Source organism: Oryctolagus cuniculus, chromosome Y, assembly GCF_051225735.1.
Source record: "Oryctolagus cuniculus isolate XC-2025 breed Fujian yellow rabbit chromosome Y, ASM5122573v1, whole genome shotgun sequence".
NCBI classification, from domain to species: domain Eukaryota; kingdom Metazoa; phylum Chordata; class Mammalia; order Lagomorpha; family Leporidae; genus Oryctolagus; species Oryctolagus cuniculus.
This window is the reverse complement of record NC_142889.1, coordinates 25,316,087-25,329,843: the sequence shown is the minus strand read 5'-3', so window position 1 is coordinate 25,329,843 and position 13,757 is coordinate 25,316,087. Positions and strand designations below refer to the sequence as shown.

General features: G+C 37.0%; 1 pseudogene; it reads left to right on the top strand.

Annotated features, from left to right (window-relative positions):
• The first annotated feature begins 12,326 nt into the window (after positions 1–12,326).
• LOC149119408 (acyl-protein thioesterase 1 pseudogene) lies at positions 12,327–13,027 on the top strand (annotated as a pseudogene).
• Positions 13,028–13,757: the final 730 nt, after the last annotated feature.

Below are 13,757 nucleotides of genomic sequence, written 5' to 3'. Positions count from 1 at the left end.
GTTGTTAAACTGACAGCTTCCTTTGCAGATGCTTTCTATTCATAGTCATTTTTTATGTAACTGGGTTTATATTAATGAAACATTTTATCATTCACACACATCGGTCAATAAATGGTGTTAGAACTATAAAAAATAAGAGTTATATGATTAGATTTATTATTATTTGGATAGCTTTTTTTTTCCTTTCCTATTGCTTTTTATAGAAAATGCTAGAGAACATGGATTAGTCAGAATTCTAAGTGTGTCATTCAAATTAGAATTTTGAAAAAATATGCAAAATTCTTTTTAAGTAAAATATGAATTTGATTCAAATTCTCAGAGTTAAAATCAAGCCTTAAGGAAAAATACTATTTGCTTGATTATGATCATTAGTGTTAAGGAATTGTTAAGTGGAAATATGCACAACATATATGTGTAACAGGTGGTAAAAATTCATGTTGCTGAATATAACTGAGATGGACAAACTATCTTGAATTCAACAAAAATGTATCTGAGATACTTATTCTAATTGATGCCATTATTTAGACAGAAAGAAAGTTGTGATTATAAAAATCAGATTTCCAGGTAATAGATGAATAACAATTCATGGAAATATGACAGATCTGAATAATTAGAAGGCATGCTTGAGGAGAGAAATAGTAACAAGTTTATTGACTTTGTCTAAATAACTCACTGTCATTGAATTCTACAATTCAATGGTGATGGGTTTAGAATCTAAATGTTCTCTAACAAATAATAGACAGTCTGAACCAGAAAAAATTGTAATTCCTTTAATTCTTCTGGAAAAAGGGATCCGCCAGGTTCCTGTTGTTCTATGATTTCAGTCATACTGAGTTCTCAGACTATATAAGGAAGGGCTGCATAAGTAACCATCAATGAATAAAGTGAACTAGATGGTCATTGTGGCAGCTTGTCCATGCTTAATGTGGGCAGCTGTGGACTGCAACTAGGATTCTTAGTTGAAATTTCCTTAAGCTTAAATGTAGATGAGTGTATTTCTCAAAACACTGCAAAAATCTAACAGCAGCTGCCTGTTAGCTACAGAGTTCATGTATTTGATTACCAAAGGCACAATGGCAACTAATTTCAGATATAGGAATCCATATACATTTTCATCATTCATGCCTCTGAAATTGCCTTATTTATCACTTAAGAAACACCCCACATAATTTCATGATTAGGTTTCTGTTTGAGGATTTCACCTGGCATATTCCTCCCATTGCCAGTAGCAGAGAGTAGTGTTCTTCACAAAGTAGCTCCTTGCTGTAGATTATAATTAATTCCTAGTTGTGTGGCATCTCTTACAATTTCTCAGAGAAAAGTTGTCTCCATTTTGGAGATGGAGGGACTTAAATACTGGCTAGAAATCTAAAGTATGGAAACATTTATTCTCTTTTTTTATCCTTATATAGTCAATAAGAAATTAATCTTACTGAAAATGCTTTCGTATATCACCCTTTAAAATGCCCACAAAATGCTGGAAGTTGTAGGCACAATACAGTGGGGATATTGCAAAGGTACTATCCTCATAACTTGTAGGATTGCAAGACAGCCGAAATGAAAAGAGATGTACTGCTTTAGGCAAGGACAAAATAGCAGAAAAAAATGGAGGGATTGCATTCCCAGGAGAGAGTTGGAGACAAAACTGCAGTTGAAATTCTACAGATGTAAGAGTGACACTATGAGATAGTGCAGAAGATACAGCAATGAGTACAAACACAATATAGGATCCCACAACCATGAGCAACAGGACACTGCCAGCTTTGGAGAGTGAGGTGAGAGCAGGCTGCATGCAGCAGCCTATGCCTCTTGTGATATTGCCAGAGGGAGAGCCTGGCACCACACTGTCTTTGATTCCATCCTGGGGTCCTAATAGGAGCAGGGTACCATCTAACACAGTTAAGACAAAGGGCATTTCTTTCTCCCTTACCCCAACCAAGGCACCTGGTGGAAGGAGCCATTTTGACAACAGAGTGGGTGCAGCAGTACTTGTATGTGCCTGTGAGCCAGGGATGTTACCAGAGGGAAAAATCCATGTTCCCCACAGACTTTGAGTCTGGCTGGGGGCTGAGCACCCATACAGGATTGTGAGGTGTCCCCAGCCTCTCAACATATTACAGGTTCCAATGCTCAACATGCCAAGGAGGAGCACCCTCAGGTAGCTGGCTCTGGGAACATCTCTACTTTCTCTGTGGATGGGAAATGAAGAACACATTTTTTGAAAAAAGTAAACAAAATTGATACACACACCATTGGCCCAACTAACCAAAACAAAGAAGGAGAAGACACAAATCAATGGAATCAGAAATGAAAAAGGGGGTGTAACAACAAACACCACAGAAATAAAAAGAATCATCAGGAATTAACTACAAAATGTTATATGCCAGCAAAATGGAAAATATAGAAGACTTGGATAGATTCCTGGACACATGCAATTTACCAAAATTGAGTCATGAGGACATAGAAAATCTAACAGAATAATAACCAACATTGAGATTCAATCCATAATAAAGACCCTCACAACAAAGAAAAGTCCAGGACCAGTTGGCTTCACTGCTGAATTCTACCAGATGTTTAAAGAACAGCGTTTAATTCTTCTCAAGCTATTCAAAACATTTGAAAGGGATGTAATCCTCTCAAACTCCTTTTATGAAGCCAGTATCACCTTATTTCATAATCAGAAAAAGATATAACAGAGAACTACAGACATCCCTGATGAACATAGACACAAAAATCCTCAAAACATACTAGCCGATCAAATCCAACAACACATCAGAAAGATCATTCACCTGAACCAAGTAGAACTAAAGGCTGATATGCAAGGAAGGTTCAACATTCACAAATCAATGTGATCAATCACATTAACAAACTGAAGAACAAAAAAAAAAAGATTATCTCAACAGTGGCAGAGAAAGCATTTGATAAAATACAACATCATTTCATGATGAAAACCTTAAGCCAATTGTGTATAGAAGGAACATTCCTTAAGACAGTCAAGGCAATTTATGACAAACCCACAGCCAGCATCCTAATGAATGGGGAAAAGCTGGAAGCATTCCCACTAAGATACAGAACCAAACAAGGATGCTCACTCTCACCATTGCTATTCAATATATCCCTGGAAGTATTAGCTACATCCAGTAGGCAAGAAAAAGAAATCAAGTGTCCAGTGCTATGGCTCAGTCAGTTAACACCCTGTTCTGAAGTGCTGGCATACCATATGGGTGCCAGTTCAAGACCTGGCTGCTCCACCTCTGATCCATCTCTCTGCTATGACCTGGAATAGCAGTAGAAGATGGCCCAAGTCCTTGGACCCCTGCACCCATGTGGGAGACTTGAAAGAATCTCCTGGCTCCTGGCTTTGGATCAGCACAGCTCCGGCCATTGTAGCCAATTGAGGAGTGAACCAGTGGATGGAAGACCTCTCTCTCTACCTCTCTCTGTAACTCTGTCTTTCAAATGAATAAAATAAATCTTTTTTTAAAAGTGGCAGTATATAAAATTAACACACAGAAGTCAATAGCCTTTGTATAGAAAAATAATGTCATGGCTGAGAAAGACGTTTTAAGTTCACTCCCATTCACAGAAACACAAAATAATTTAAATGCCTTGGAATAAATTTAACCAAGGATGTGAGCGATTATATGATGAAACTTTTTAAAAAATGGATAAAATAGAAGAAGACACAAAAAATTGAAACATTTTCCATGTTCATGGATTGGAAGAATCAATATCATCAGAATGTCCATTCTACCAAAAGCAAATTACAGATTCAATGAGATCCCAATCAAAATACCAATGACATTCTTCTCTAATGTAGAAAAAAAAGATACTAAAATCATATGGAAACATTAGACACCCTGAAAAGCTAATGCAATCTTATACATAAAACCAAAGTTGGAGGCATTATGATGTCAGATTTCAAGACATACTACAGGACAGTTATAATCAGAAAACCTGGAACTGGCAAAAAAAATATGAGTAGACCAATGGAACAGCACAGAAACTCGATTAATCCATGCATCTACAACTAACTTATTTTTGACAAAGGAGCTAAAATCAATCCCTGGAGCAAGGACAGTCTCTTCATCAAATGGTGCTGGTAAAGCTAGATTTCCACATGTTTAAGAATGAAACTAGAACCCTACTTACACCTTACACAAAAATCCACTCAAATGGATCAAAGACCTATCTATGACCGAATACTATCAAATTATTATAGAACAAACTTGGGTAAACTTTGCAAGCCTTTAATATAGGCAAAGACTTTTTTGGAAAATACCCCCAGAAGCAGAAGAAATCAAAACCAAAATTGACAATGGGATTACTTCAAGCTTAGAAGATTTACATTGTGAAAAAAAAAAAAAAACATTCAGTAATGTAAAGAGGCACCTGACAGAATTGAAGAAAATATTTTCAAATTACACAGCTGACAAAGGGCCAATACCAAGGCTGTATAAAGAGTTTGAGAGATTCAACAACAACAACAAAAAATACACTTGAGAAATGGGCAAAGGGCTTTAGCAGGCATTTTCCAAGAGAGAAAATTCAAATGGCCAACATACACTTGAAAAATGTTCAGGATCACTAGCCATCAGGGAAATGCAGATCAAAACAAAAATGAGGTTTCACATCACATCAGTTAGAATGGATGTCATACAGAAATCAGCAAATGACAAATGCTGGTGAAGGTGTGGGGCAAAAGGTACCCTGGTCGACTGTTGGTGGGAATATAAGCTGGTTCAAACACTGTGGTAGACAGTGTGGAGACACCTTGGAAACCTGAATATAGACCTAGGATATGACTCAGCCATCCTACTGCTGGGAATTTACCCAAAAGAGAAGTCAGTATAAGAAAGAGTTATCTGTAACCCCATGTTCATTGCAGCTCAATTCACAATGGCTGTAAATGTTCAAACCAAATTACCCAATCAAATGTCCATCAACCATTGACTGGATAAAGAAATCATTGTATATATACACTATGGAATACTATTCAGCTATTTCAAAAATCAAAATCTGTCATTTGCAACAAACTGGATGCAACTGAAAACCATTATTTAGTGAAACAAGTCAATCCCAGTAAGAGAGATACCATATGTTTTCCCTGATCTGACATAACTAATAGAGTACCTAAAATGTAATGTATTAGAGTGAAAAGGGCATTATAAGATTTGATGATTGTTTACAGCCCTTATCTCTTCTAGGTTTTTTTTTTTTTTTTTTTTTTTTTTTTGCTCTCCATACTATTTGTTGAACTCTTTTATTAGTGTAGGGTTAACCTTATGGTGATTAAGTAAATTGAAAGCAGATCTTTGTAAACACTAAGAGTAGGAATAGGAGAGGGAGGAGGAAGGTTTGAACAATGGGTGGGAGAGATGGTGGTGTGAGAAGTATCACTATGTTCCTTAAACCTTATATATGAACTACATGAAACTTGTATAACTTTAATACATTTAAAAATATATGAAAAATAAAGAAAACCCAAAATAAATAAATCTTAACAGATAAATATTTTATAGAGTATGCAATAATTTAAATATTTTGTTTTTCATTTGGTTTAATATTTTTTTTTAACTTTTTTTTTTTTTTGACAGGCAGAGTGGACAGTGAGAGAGAGAGACAGAGAGAGAAAGGTCTTCCTTTGCCGTTGGTTCACCCTCCAATGGCCGCCGCTGCAGCTGGCGCACCGCGCTGATCCTGGCAGGAGCCAGGAGCCAGGTGCTTTTCCTGGTCTCCCATGGGGTGCAGGGCCCAAGCACCTGGGCCATCCTCCACTGCACTCCCTGGCCATAGCAGAGAGCTGGCCTGGAAGAGGGGCAACCGGGACAGAATCCGGCGCCCCAACCGGGACTAGAACCCGGTGTGCCGGCACCGCAAGGTGGAGGATTAGCCTATTGAGCCACGGCGCCGGCTTCATTTGGTTTAATATTAATATGTGTATATATGTGGATGAATATTTAGCAAAATTGTATTGATTCTTTTAGTAGGCATCTTTAACACTTCTTTTCCCCTTAGCCCTAAATAAGCCTAATAGCTATGCCTCATAAATATTTCTCAAATACACTATTATTTCTGTTTCTACCCATTACTATTAACCCCAAATTATTTTTCCTTATAAATATTAGAAAACTCCAAACTAGTTTCTGATGATGTGAAAAATGACTTTCCTAGCAAATAGGCTAAAGGAGAGGGGGACTTGGAATTGAATGTAAATCACAATTTGTAAAGCATTGCTATGTATCACAAAAGAGATGAATTTTCCTGACATGCAAGAAACATAAGAGTATAAACATAAGAACCTAAACAAAAGAGCAATAAACTTTTTAAATGCCCATATATCAATATTAATACATCTGTTAAATCAAACAGTAATCTGGCATTGGGTCATATGTTCTAAAGATAATAGAAAACTTGAATACTTCACCAAATTGCTTACTAAATGATGATGATCTGACCCTCACAAAACTGTGTGACTTTATCCTCCAAAGCCTCCAAATCCTGAGATGTAACTTCTGAAATGTTCATGGTTCTGCAGGCTGCTTTCTATCTTGTAAGAGTAGAAAGCCAAACTTTATTGTCAATGTGACTGTTAATCTTTCTTCCATGGTCTTTAACATGTTTAGGGAGGTACCAACACAATTTGGCAACACTTTCAATGCTAGGGACCAGAGCTCTTCACTTAGTGATTCTGATTAATTTTTTGAGTAAAGGATGCTCAGGGAGGTGGTGAAGCATTATTTCCAAGTATATCTGAGGGTATTTCCAGAGGTGCCTAACATTTGGATCAGTTTGCATAAAGATTCACCATCATTATTGTGGGCTAGTGTTGTACAAACCACTGAAAGTCCACACAGAACAAAATAGGAAAGGGAAAGCCAATTCTATCTCATTACTCTTGTGCTGAGACATCCCTGTTCTCTCCACTGACACCAGAGTTCCTGGTCCTTGAGCTTTGGTAATCTCATTCTGTTGAATGAGACTATGACTATAATTGGGTAAATCATAATTTGAATTGTGGTAATAAAATCAATGGCTAATAATTTTGACTTGGCAGGTATACCAGTAACACTGTAAGGCAGAAACTATAATTTTTTTATATTTTGCAAAAAGAAACTAGGCCCAGGGAGTTTAAGTAGCATGTGAAGGTCACAAATGCTTTTCTTTTCTTCTCCAGAGAGAAACTATTGTACATAATGCATTTGAGCATGGGGTTTAGAGGCTTACAGATCTGGAATTATGCCTTATCCCTCTAAGTGCAGCAACAGTCATTTCTCATTTGTTTTCCACAAATGGTGGAGAAATAGAAATTTAAAGAAGTATATACCTCTTCCTTATCTACTCTGAAAACATTTTGACTTACTGGAAGTTTCGGTAGTGATTAATGGATAGATACCGACACATGGGTGAGTGAATAAAGACCTTTAGCTTTGTTATTTTCTGTCACTAGATGACACAAAAATGCCTAAACAAGTTTAAAGTCTTCTTTCTGGGACTCACAAAGCATACATAATAGTAAATAATCACTAGACTTTAATCCTAACCACTGAAGATTACAAGGGGATTCTACATTTTAAAAATATGATGGAAAGACTAATTTGAGTTCCTATTCTGTCTTTTTCTATGTATTCAGTATAATTTTAAAATTTTCCCTTCATTATTTCAAAATATTTTTTCAATTCTTTTTAATTTTCATTAATGTAAAAAGAACAGATTTAATATATTTCTGAGGTACAATTAGTAAGATAACCATACTTCACTCCCTTCCTTCTCTCCATCAACCAATGCTCCTCCTTCCATTCTTTTTTATTTAATCTTTGCAAAAGCACAATTTCAATCCATTGTATATTCACAGATTTAATGTACCACTAATAATAATAAGGTAGAAAGACCATAGTTTCATAGAAGTATGAACAAGGGCTAAAAACATCAAATTGTAAGATGTCCATTTCATTCCTATACATCTTTCATGCTTTATAATAACTACAATATATTAGAGAAAACATGTATTTGTTTTTGGGATACTGGCTGATTTCACTAAGCATAATGTTTCTAGTTGCATCCATTTCTTTCAAAAAGCAGGATTTCATTAATTTTTAAGGCTGAGTAGTATGCAATCATGTACATGTACTAAAAATCTTTTTGAATATTTATTTATTTGAAAGGCAGAATTATAAAGGGTGAGAGAGAGAGAGAGAGAGAGATCTTCCTTCTGTTGGTTCACTCCTCAAATGGCCACAGAAGCCAAGGCTGGGCCAGAATGGAGCCAGAAGTTTCTTACAAGTCTCCCACATGGGTTCTAGAGGCCAAGAACACAGGACATTTTTAACTATTTGGATATGTGCATTAGGAAGGAGCTGGATCAGAAGTGGAGCATCAAGGACTTGAATGGGTGCTCATATGGGATGCCAGCACTGCAGATGCCAGTTTAACGTGCTGCAGAACAGCTGTGGCCCACATGTTTTCTTCATTGAGTCATCAATTGATGGATATCTGGGTGGATTCCATGTGTTAGCTATTTGTGAATTGATCTGCAATGAACATAAGGTTCATTTATATGATGATTTCATTTCATTTGGGTAAATTCCCAGGAGATGCATGACTGGGTCATATGATAGATCTGTTTTCAGATTTCTGAGTAATCTCCCTATTGTCTTCAATAACGATTGTGCTAGTTTACATTACCACCAAAAGCGTATTAAGGTAACGTCCCTGCGTCCTCACCAGCATTTATTATTTTTCTGATTTTTGGATTATTAACATTGTAACTGGGTGAGGAAAAACCTAATGTGGCTTTTATTTAAATTTTTCTGATGGCTACTGATCCTGAGCATTTTTTTCATTTGTTGTTATATTTCCTCCTTTGAAAAAAATGCCTGTTCATGTCCTTTACCAAATTCTTAACTGTATCTTGTTTTATTGTTGTTGAGATTTTGAGCTCTTTATAGATTCTGAAAATTAATTATCAGTTTCATAGTTCACAAATATTTTCTTTCATTCTGTTGTGTCTTCACTGTGTCAAGTTTTTATTTTATATCACAAAGGCTTCTTAGCTTGATGTAATCCCATCTGTCTACGAGTTTTGATTGCCTGTGCTTATGTTTTTTTTTTCCAAGAGTTCTTTGCCTATGTTAATGTGCAGAATTTCCACATTGTTTTCCTCTAGTAATTTGATGGTATCAGGTCATAGATGTAGATCATTGATCCACTTTGAGTTGACTTTTGTGTAAGGTGTAAGGTAAATGTCTTATGCTTCTGTGTGTGGAGATCCAATTTTCCCAGCACCATTTGTTGAAGAGACTGTCCTTTCTCCAGGGATTGATTTTAGCTCCTTTGTCAAAGATTTAGCTCCTTTGTCAAAGTTAGTTTAGATACATGGATTAATTTCTGGGGTTTCTATTGTGTTCCATTGGACTGCATGTCAATTTTTTTGCCAGCACCTAGCTATTTGATTGTAACTGCCCAGTAGTATGTCTCAATCTGGTATTCTGATGCCTCTGGCTTTTTTTTTTTTTTTTTAAGATTGCATTAGCTGTTCCAGGTGTTTTGTGTTTCCATGTGAATTTTAGCATCATTTTTTCTAGATCTGAGAATATTGTTGGTATTTTGATTGGGATTGCATTGAAGCCTATAAATTGTTTTGGGTAATATGGACATTTTGAATATCTTAATTCTTCCAATTCACAAACATGGATGAATTTTAAATATATTTTTGTGCTTTCTTCATTTCCTTTTTAATGTTTTGTAATTTTGATTGTAGAGATCTTTCAAAACTATAATTTATTCCAAGGTAGTTAAATTTTTTGTAGTTATTATGAGTTGTACTGAACTTACAAATTGTTTCTCAGCCATGGCATTGTCTAGGTATAAGAAGGCTACTGATTTTTTGTTTTGCTTTTATACCGTTCAACTTTACCAAACTCTCTTATGAGTTCCAATATTCTTCAGTGGACTCTTTTGGTTCCTTTTTATATAAGATCATGCCATCTACAAACAGGGATAATCAGATTTCCTCCTTTACAAATTGTATATTTTTGATTTCTTTCTTTCTCCTTTTTTTTTTTTTTTTTCCTCATGGCTCTGGTTAAAACTTCAGGACTATATTGAATAGCACTTGTGAAAGTGAACTACTAAGCTGATCTTCTGTCTATTAAGATAATTGAAAATGAATCTTGATGTGAATGGAAGGGGAGAGGGAGTGGGAAAGGGGAGGGTTGCGGGTGGGAGGGACGTTATGGGGGGAAGCCATTGTAATCCATAAGTCGTACTTTGGAAATTTATATTCATTAAATAAAAGTTAAAAAAAAAAGAAAGTGAACATCCTTATCTGGTTCTGGACCCCAGTGCAAATGCTTCCAACTTTTCCTCATTCAGTGCATTGCTGGTTGTAGGTTCGTCATATAGTTCCTTGATTGTGTTGAGGAATGAATGTTCCTCTATATCCAATGTGCTTAAGATTTTTAGAATGATAAAATGTTATATTTTATCAAATGTTTCATTTGCATGTATTGAAATAACCATGGTTTTATTCTTCAGCTTAATGTGATGTATCCCATTTATTTATTTGCATATGTTGAAACATAAATCTCACTTGGTCCAGGGCAAGTGAGATTTATGACCATTCTGATGTGTTGTTGGATTCGATTAGCTAATATTTTATAGAAGATTTTTGCGTCTGTGTTCATCAGGGATATGGTTTATAGTTCTCTTTTTTTGCTGTATCTTTTTCTTGTTTTTGACTTAAGGTGATGTTGGCTTCATAGTAGGAATTTGGGAGGATTCCCTCCCTTTCAATTGTGAAAATTTCAGAATTAGAATTAGAATTAGTTATTCTTTAAAAGTCTTGTGGAATTCGAGTGTAGCCATGTGGTCCTGGACTTTTCCTTGTTGAGAGGGTCTTTGTTACTAATTCACTCTCCATCCTGCTTACTGTCCTATTTAACTTTTCTGTGTCTTCATGACTCAAGTTTGATAGATTGTAAGCTTCTAGAAATCTATGCATTTCTTGTAGATTTTCCAATATGTTGGCATATAGCTGTTTGCAGTAATTCATGATGATTCTTTTTATTTTTGTGGTTGTTGTAACATTTCTTTTTTCTTTTTTTAAAGTTTTTTTTTTTTAATTTATTTGAAAGTCAGAATTACACCGAGAAAGAAGGAGAGGCAGAGATAAAGAGAGTTGTCTTCCTCTGGTTCACTCCCCAGTTGGCTGCAATGGCTGGAGTTGTTCTGATCTGAAGCCAGGAGCCAGGAGATTTTTATGTCTCTCATGCAGGTGGATCAGCCCAAGGATTTGGGCTACCTTCTAATGCTTTCCCAGGCCACAGCAAAGAGCTGGATCATAAGTGGAGCATCGGGGACTCAAACCAGCAACCCTATGGGATGCCAGCACTTCAGGCAGCAGCTTTTTCATCTTTGATTTTGGTAATTTGGGCCTGCTCCAACCAAGGAGGTATGAATTTTATTTATTTTTCAAAGCACTATTTCTTCATTTCATTGATTTTTTGCATTATTACATAATGACCTTATTTTGTCTTTTTTGATGGTTTCTTTTTTTAAAAAGATTTATTTATTTAGTTGAAAGTCAGAATTACACAGGGCGGGGAGATTGGCTGCAACAGCCACAGCTGCACCAATCTGAAGCCAGGAGCCAGGAGCCTCTTCCCGGCCTCCCATGTGGGTGCAGGGTCCCAAGGACTTGGGCCATATTCTACTGCTTTCCCAGGACATAGCAGAGAGCTGGATTGGAAGTGGAGCAGCCGGGCCTCGAACCAGCACCCATATGCTGGTGCTTTAGGCTAGGGCATTAACCCGCTGCACCACAGCACTGGTCCTTCTTTTTCTTAAGATTTATTCATTTATTTGAAAGTCAGAGTTACACTGAGAAAGGAGAGGCAGAGAGTTCTTCCATATGCTGGTTCACTCTCCATTGGCTGCAATGGCCAGAACTGCACCAATCCAAAGCCAGGAGTCAGGAGCTTCTTCTTGGTCTCCCATTTGGGTGCAGGTCTCCAAGGACTTGGGCTCCAAGGACTTCTACTACTTTCCCAGGCCATAGCAGAGAGCTGGATCAGAAATGGAGCAGCTGGGACATGAACTGGCACCCATATGGGATGCCAGCACTGCTGGCAGTGGCCTTACCCTCTTTGCCACAGCACTGGCCTTGACAGTTTCTGTATTAAAGTCTATTTTCTCTGGCTTGGCACCCACACAACTGAGCATACTCCAAGTAGGGCTCTGGTGACTCACTGCTGGCAGACCCTTGGGCTGAGGCCAGACACTCTTCATCCCTTCCACCTCTGACATGCTGTTGGCTTAGTCTGTGTATGTGTGGTAATACCATGTCTGCTCCACTGTCAGCCATAGTGCCTTGCACCAGGAAGGATGCCACTGTGGTAATTTTCCTTCATGATTGGAAGATCCTGGACAGGATGGGCAGAAGCCTTTGCAGGTAGCACAAGTTCACATGCCAGATGTATCAGCCTGCATGTACCCATTGTGCCTGTTGCATTAAATATAAACATGGCTATGCCTTTTTGGTTTGATAATATTGGACTTTCATCAGGCTCACTGGAGGATGAATCTAGAATTAAACAAGCAACAGAAAATGTAAAGGCTTTGATAGATCAAGAGGTGACAAGTAGCATTGCTTCTAACAGAATTATTTGGGAGGATTTCCTCAGGGAGGAGCTTTATATACTGCTCTTACCACATATCAGAAACTGGTGTCACTGCACTCAGTTGCTGGCTTCCACTTCGGGCTTCATTTCCACAGGGTCCTATCAGTGGTGCTAATAGAGATGTTTCTATTCTCCAGTGCCATGGAGATTGCAACTCTTTAGTTCTACTCATGTTTGGTTCTATTACTGTGGAAAAACTAAACACATTGCTAAATCTGGCCAGTGTAACCTTTAAGGCCTATGAAGGCATGAGTCACAGTTCCTGTCAGCAGGAAAAGATGGATGTCAAGGAATTCATTGGTAAAATCCTACCTCCAATTGATTGCGTCATTAAGAGGACTGTGTAGAAGTACACCAGTATCACTGACTCTGATAATTTTTAGACAAGGCCATGGTCAAAGTGGAAGTTCTCTCCTCCCTTCAGAGAAAGGTACCTCCTTCTTTGATGACCCATTCTTTCCACTGTACTAAAACAGTATTTTTCACTTTATGATTCTGTGTGGGAGCAAACTGTTGAAATCTTTACTTAATGTATGCTAAACTGATCTTCTGTATATAAAGAGAATTGAAAATGAATCTTGATATGAATGGAAGGGGAGAGGGAGTGGGAAAGGGGAGGGTTGCGGGTGGGAGGGACATTATGGGGGGGAAGCCATTGTAATCCATATTCTGTACTTTGGAAATTTAAAAAAAAAAAAAAAGAAGTACACCAGTATCATTGTTATACAGTATAATCCTTTTCCTGTGCTCAGCCTTGAAACTTCTGTTTGCAGTGTTAAAATGTTTCACAATTACACACCTATGACACTGACTAAATAATGTCTCCTCATAGGAAACTTGTGATATATCAGTTTCTACACGTGTATTTGTAAAATATGATCCAAAATACCTGTTATTAATATAGGTGAAGCAGCTAGCTTCTTTTTCTTAACTGGAATTTAGAAAAATAATTAAGCATTTCAGTCAGATTTTTTATTATATTATTTGAAATTTAACAGTATGCTTAAGAAAAATTTATGTAGGTATGAATGAACAGTTAAGAAATGAGATTTTTGCATGGTGTGACTTAGTCTATAA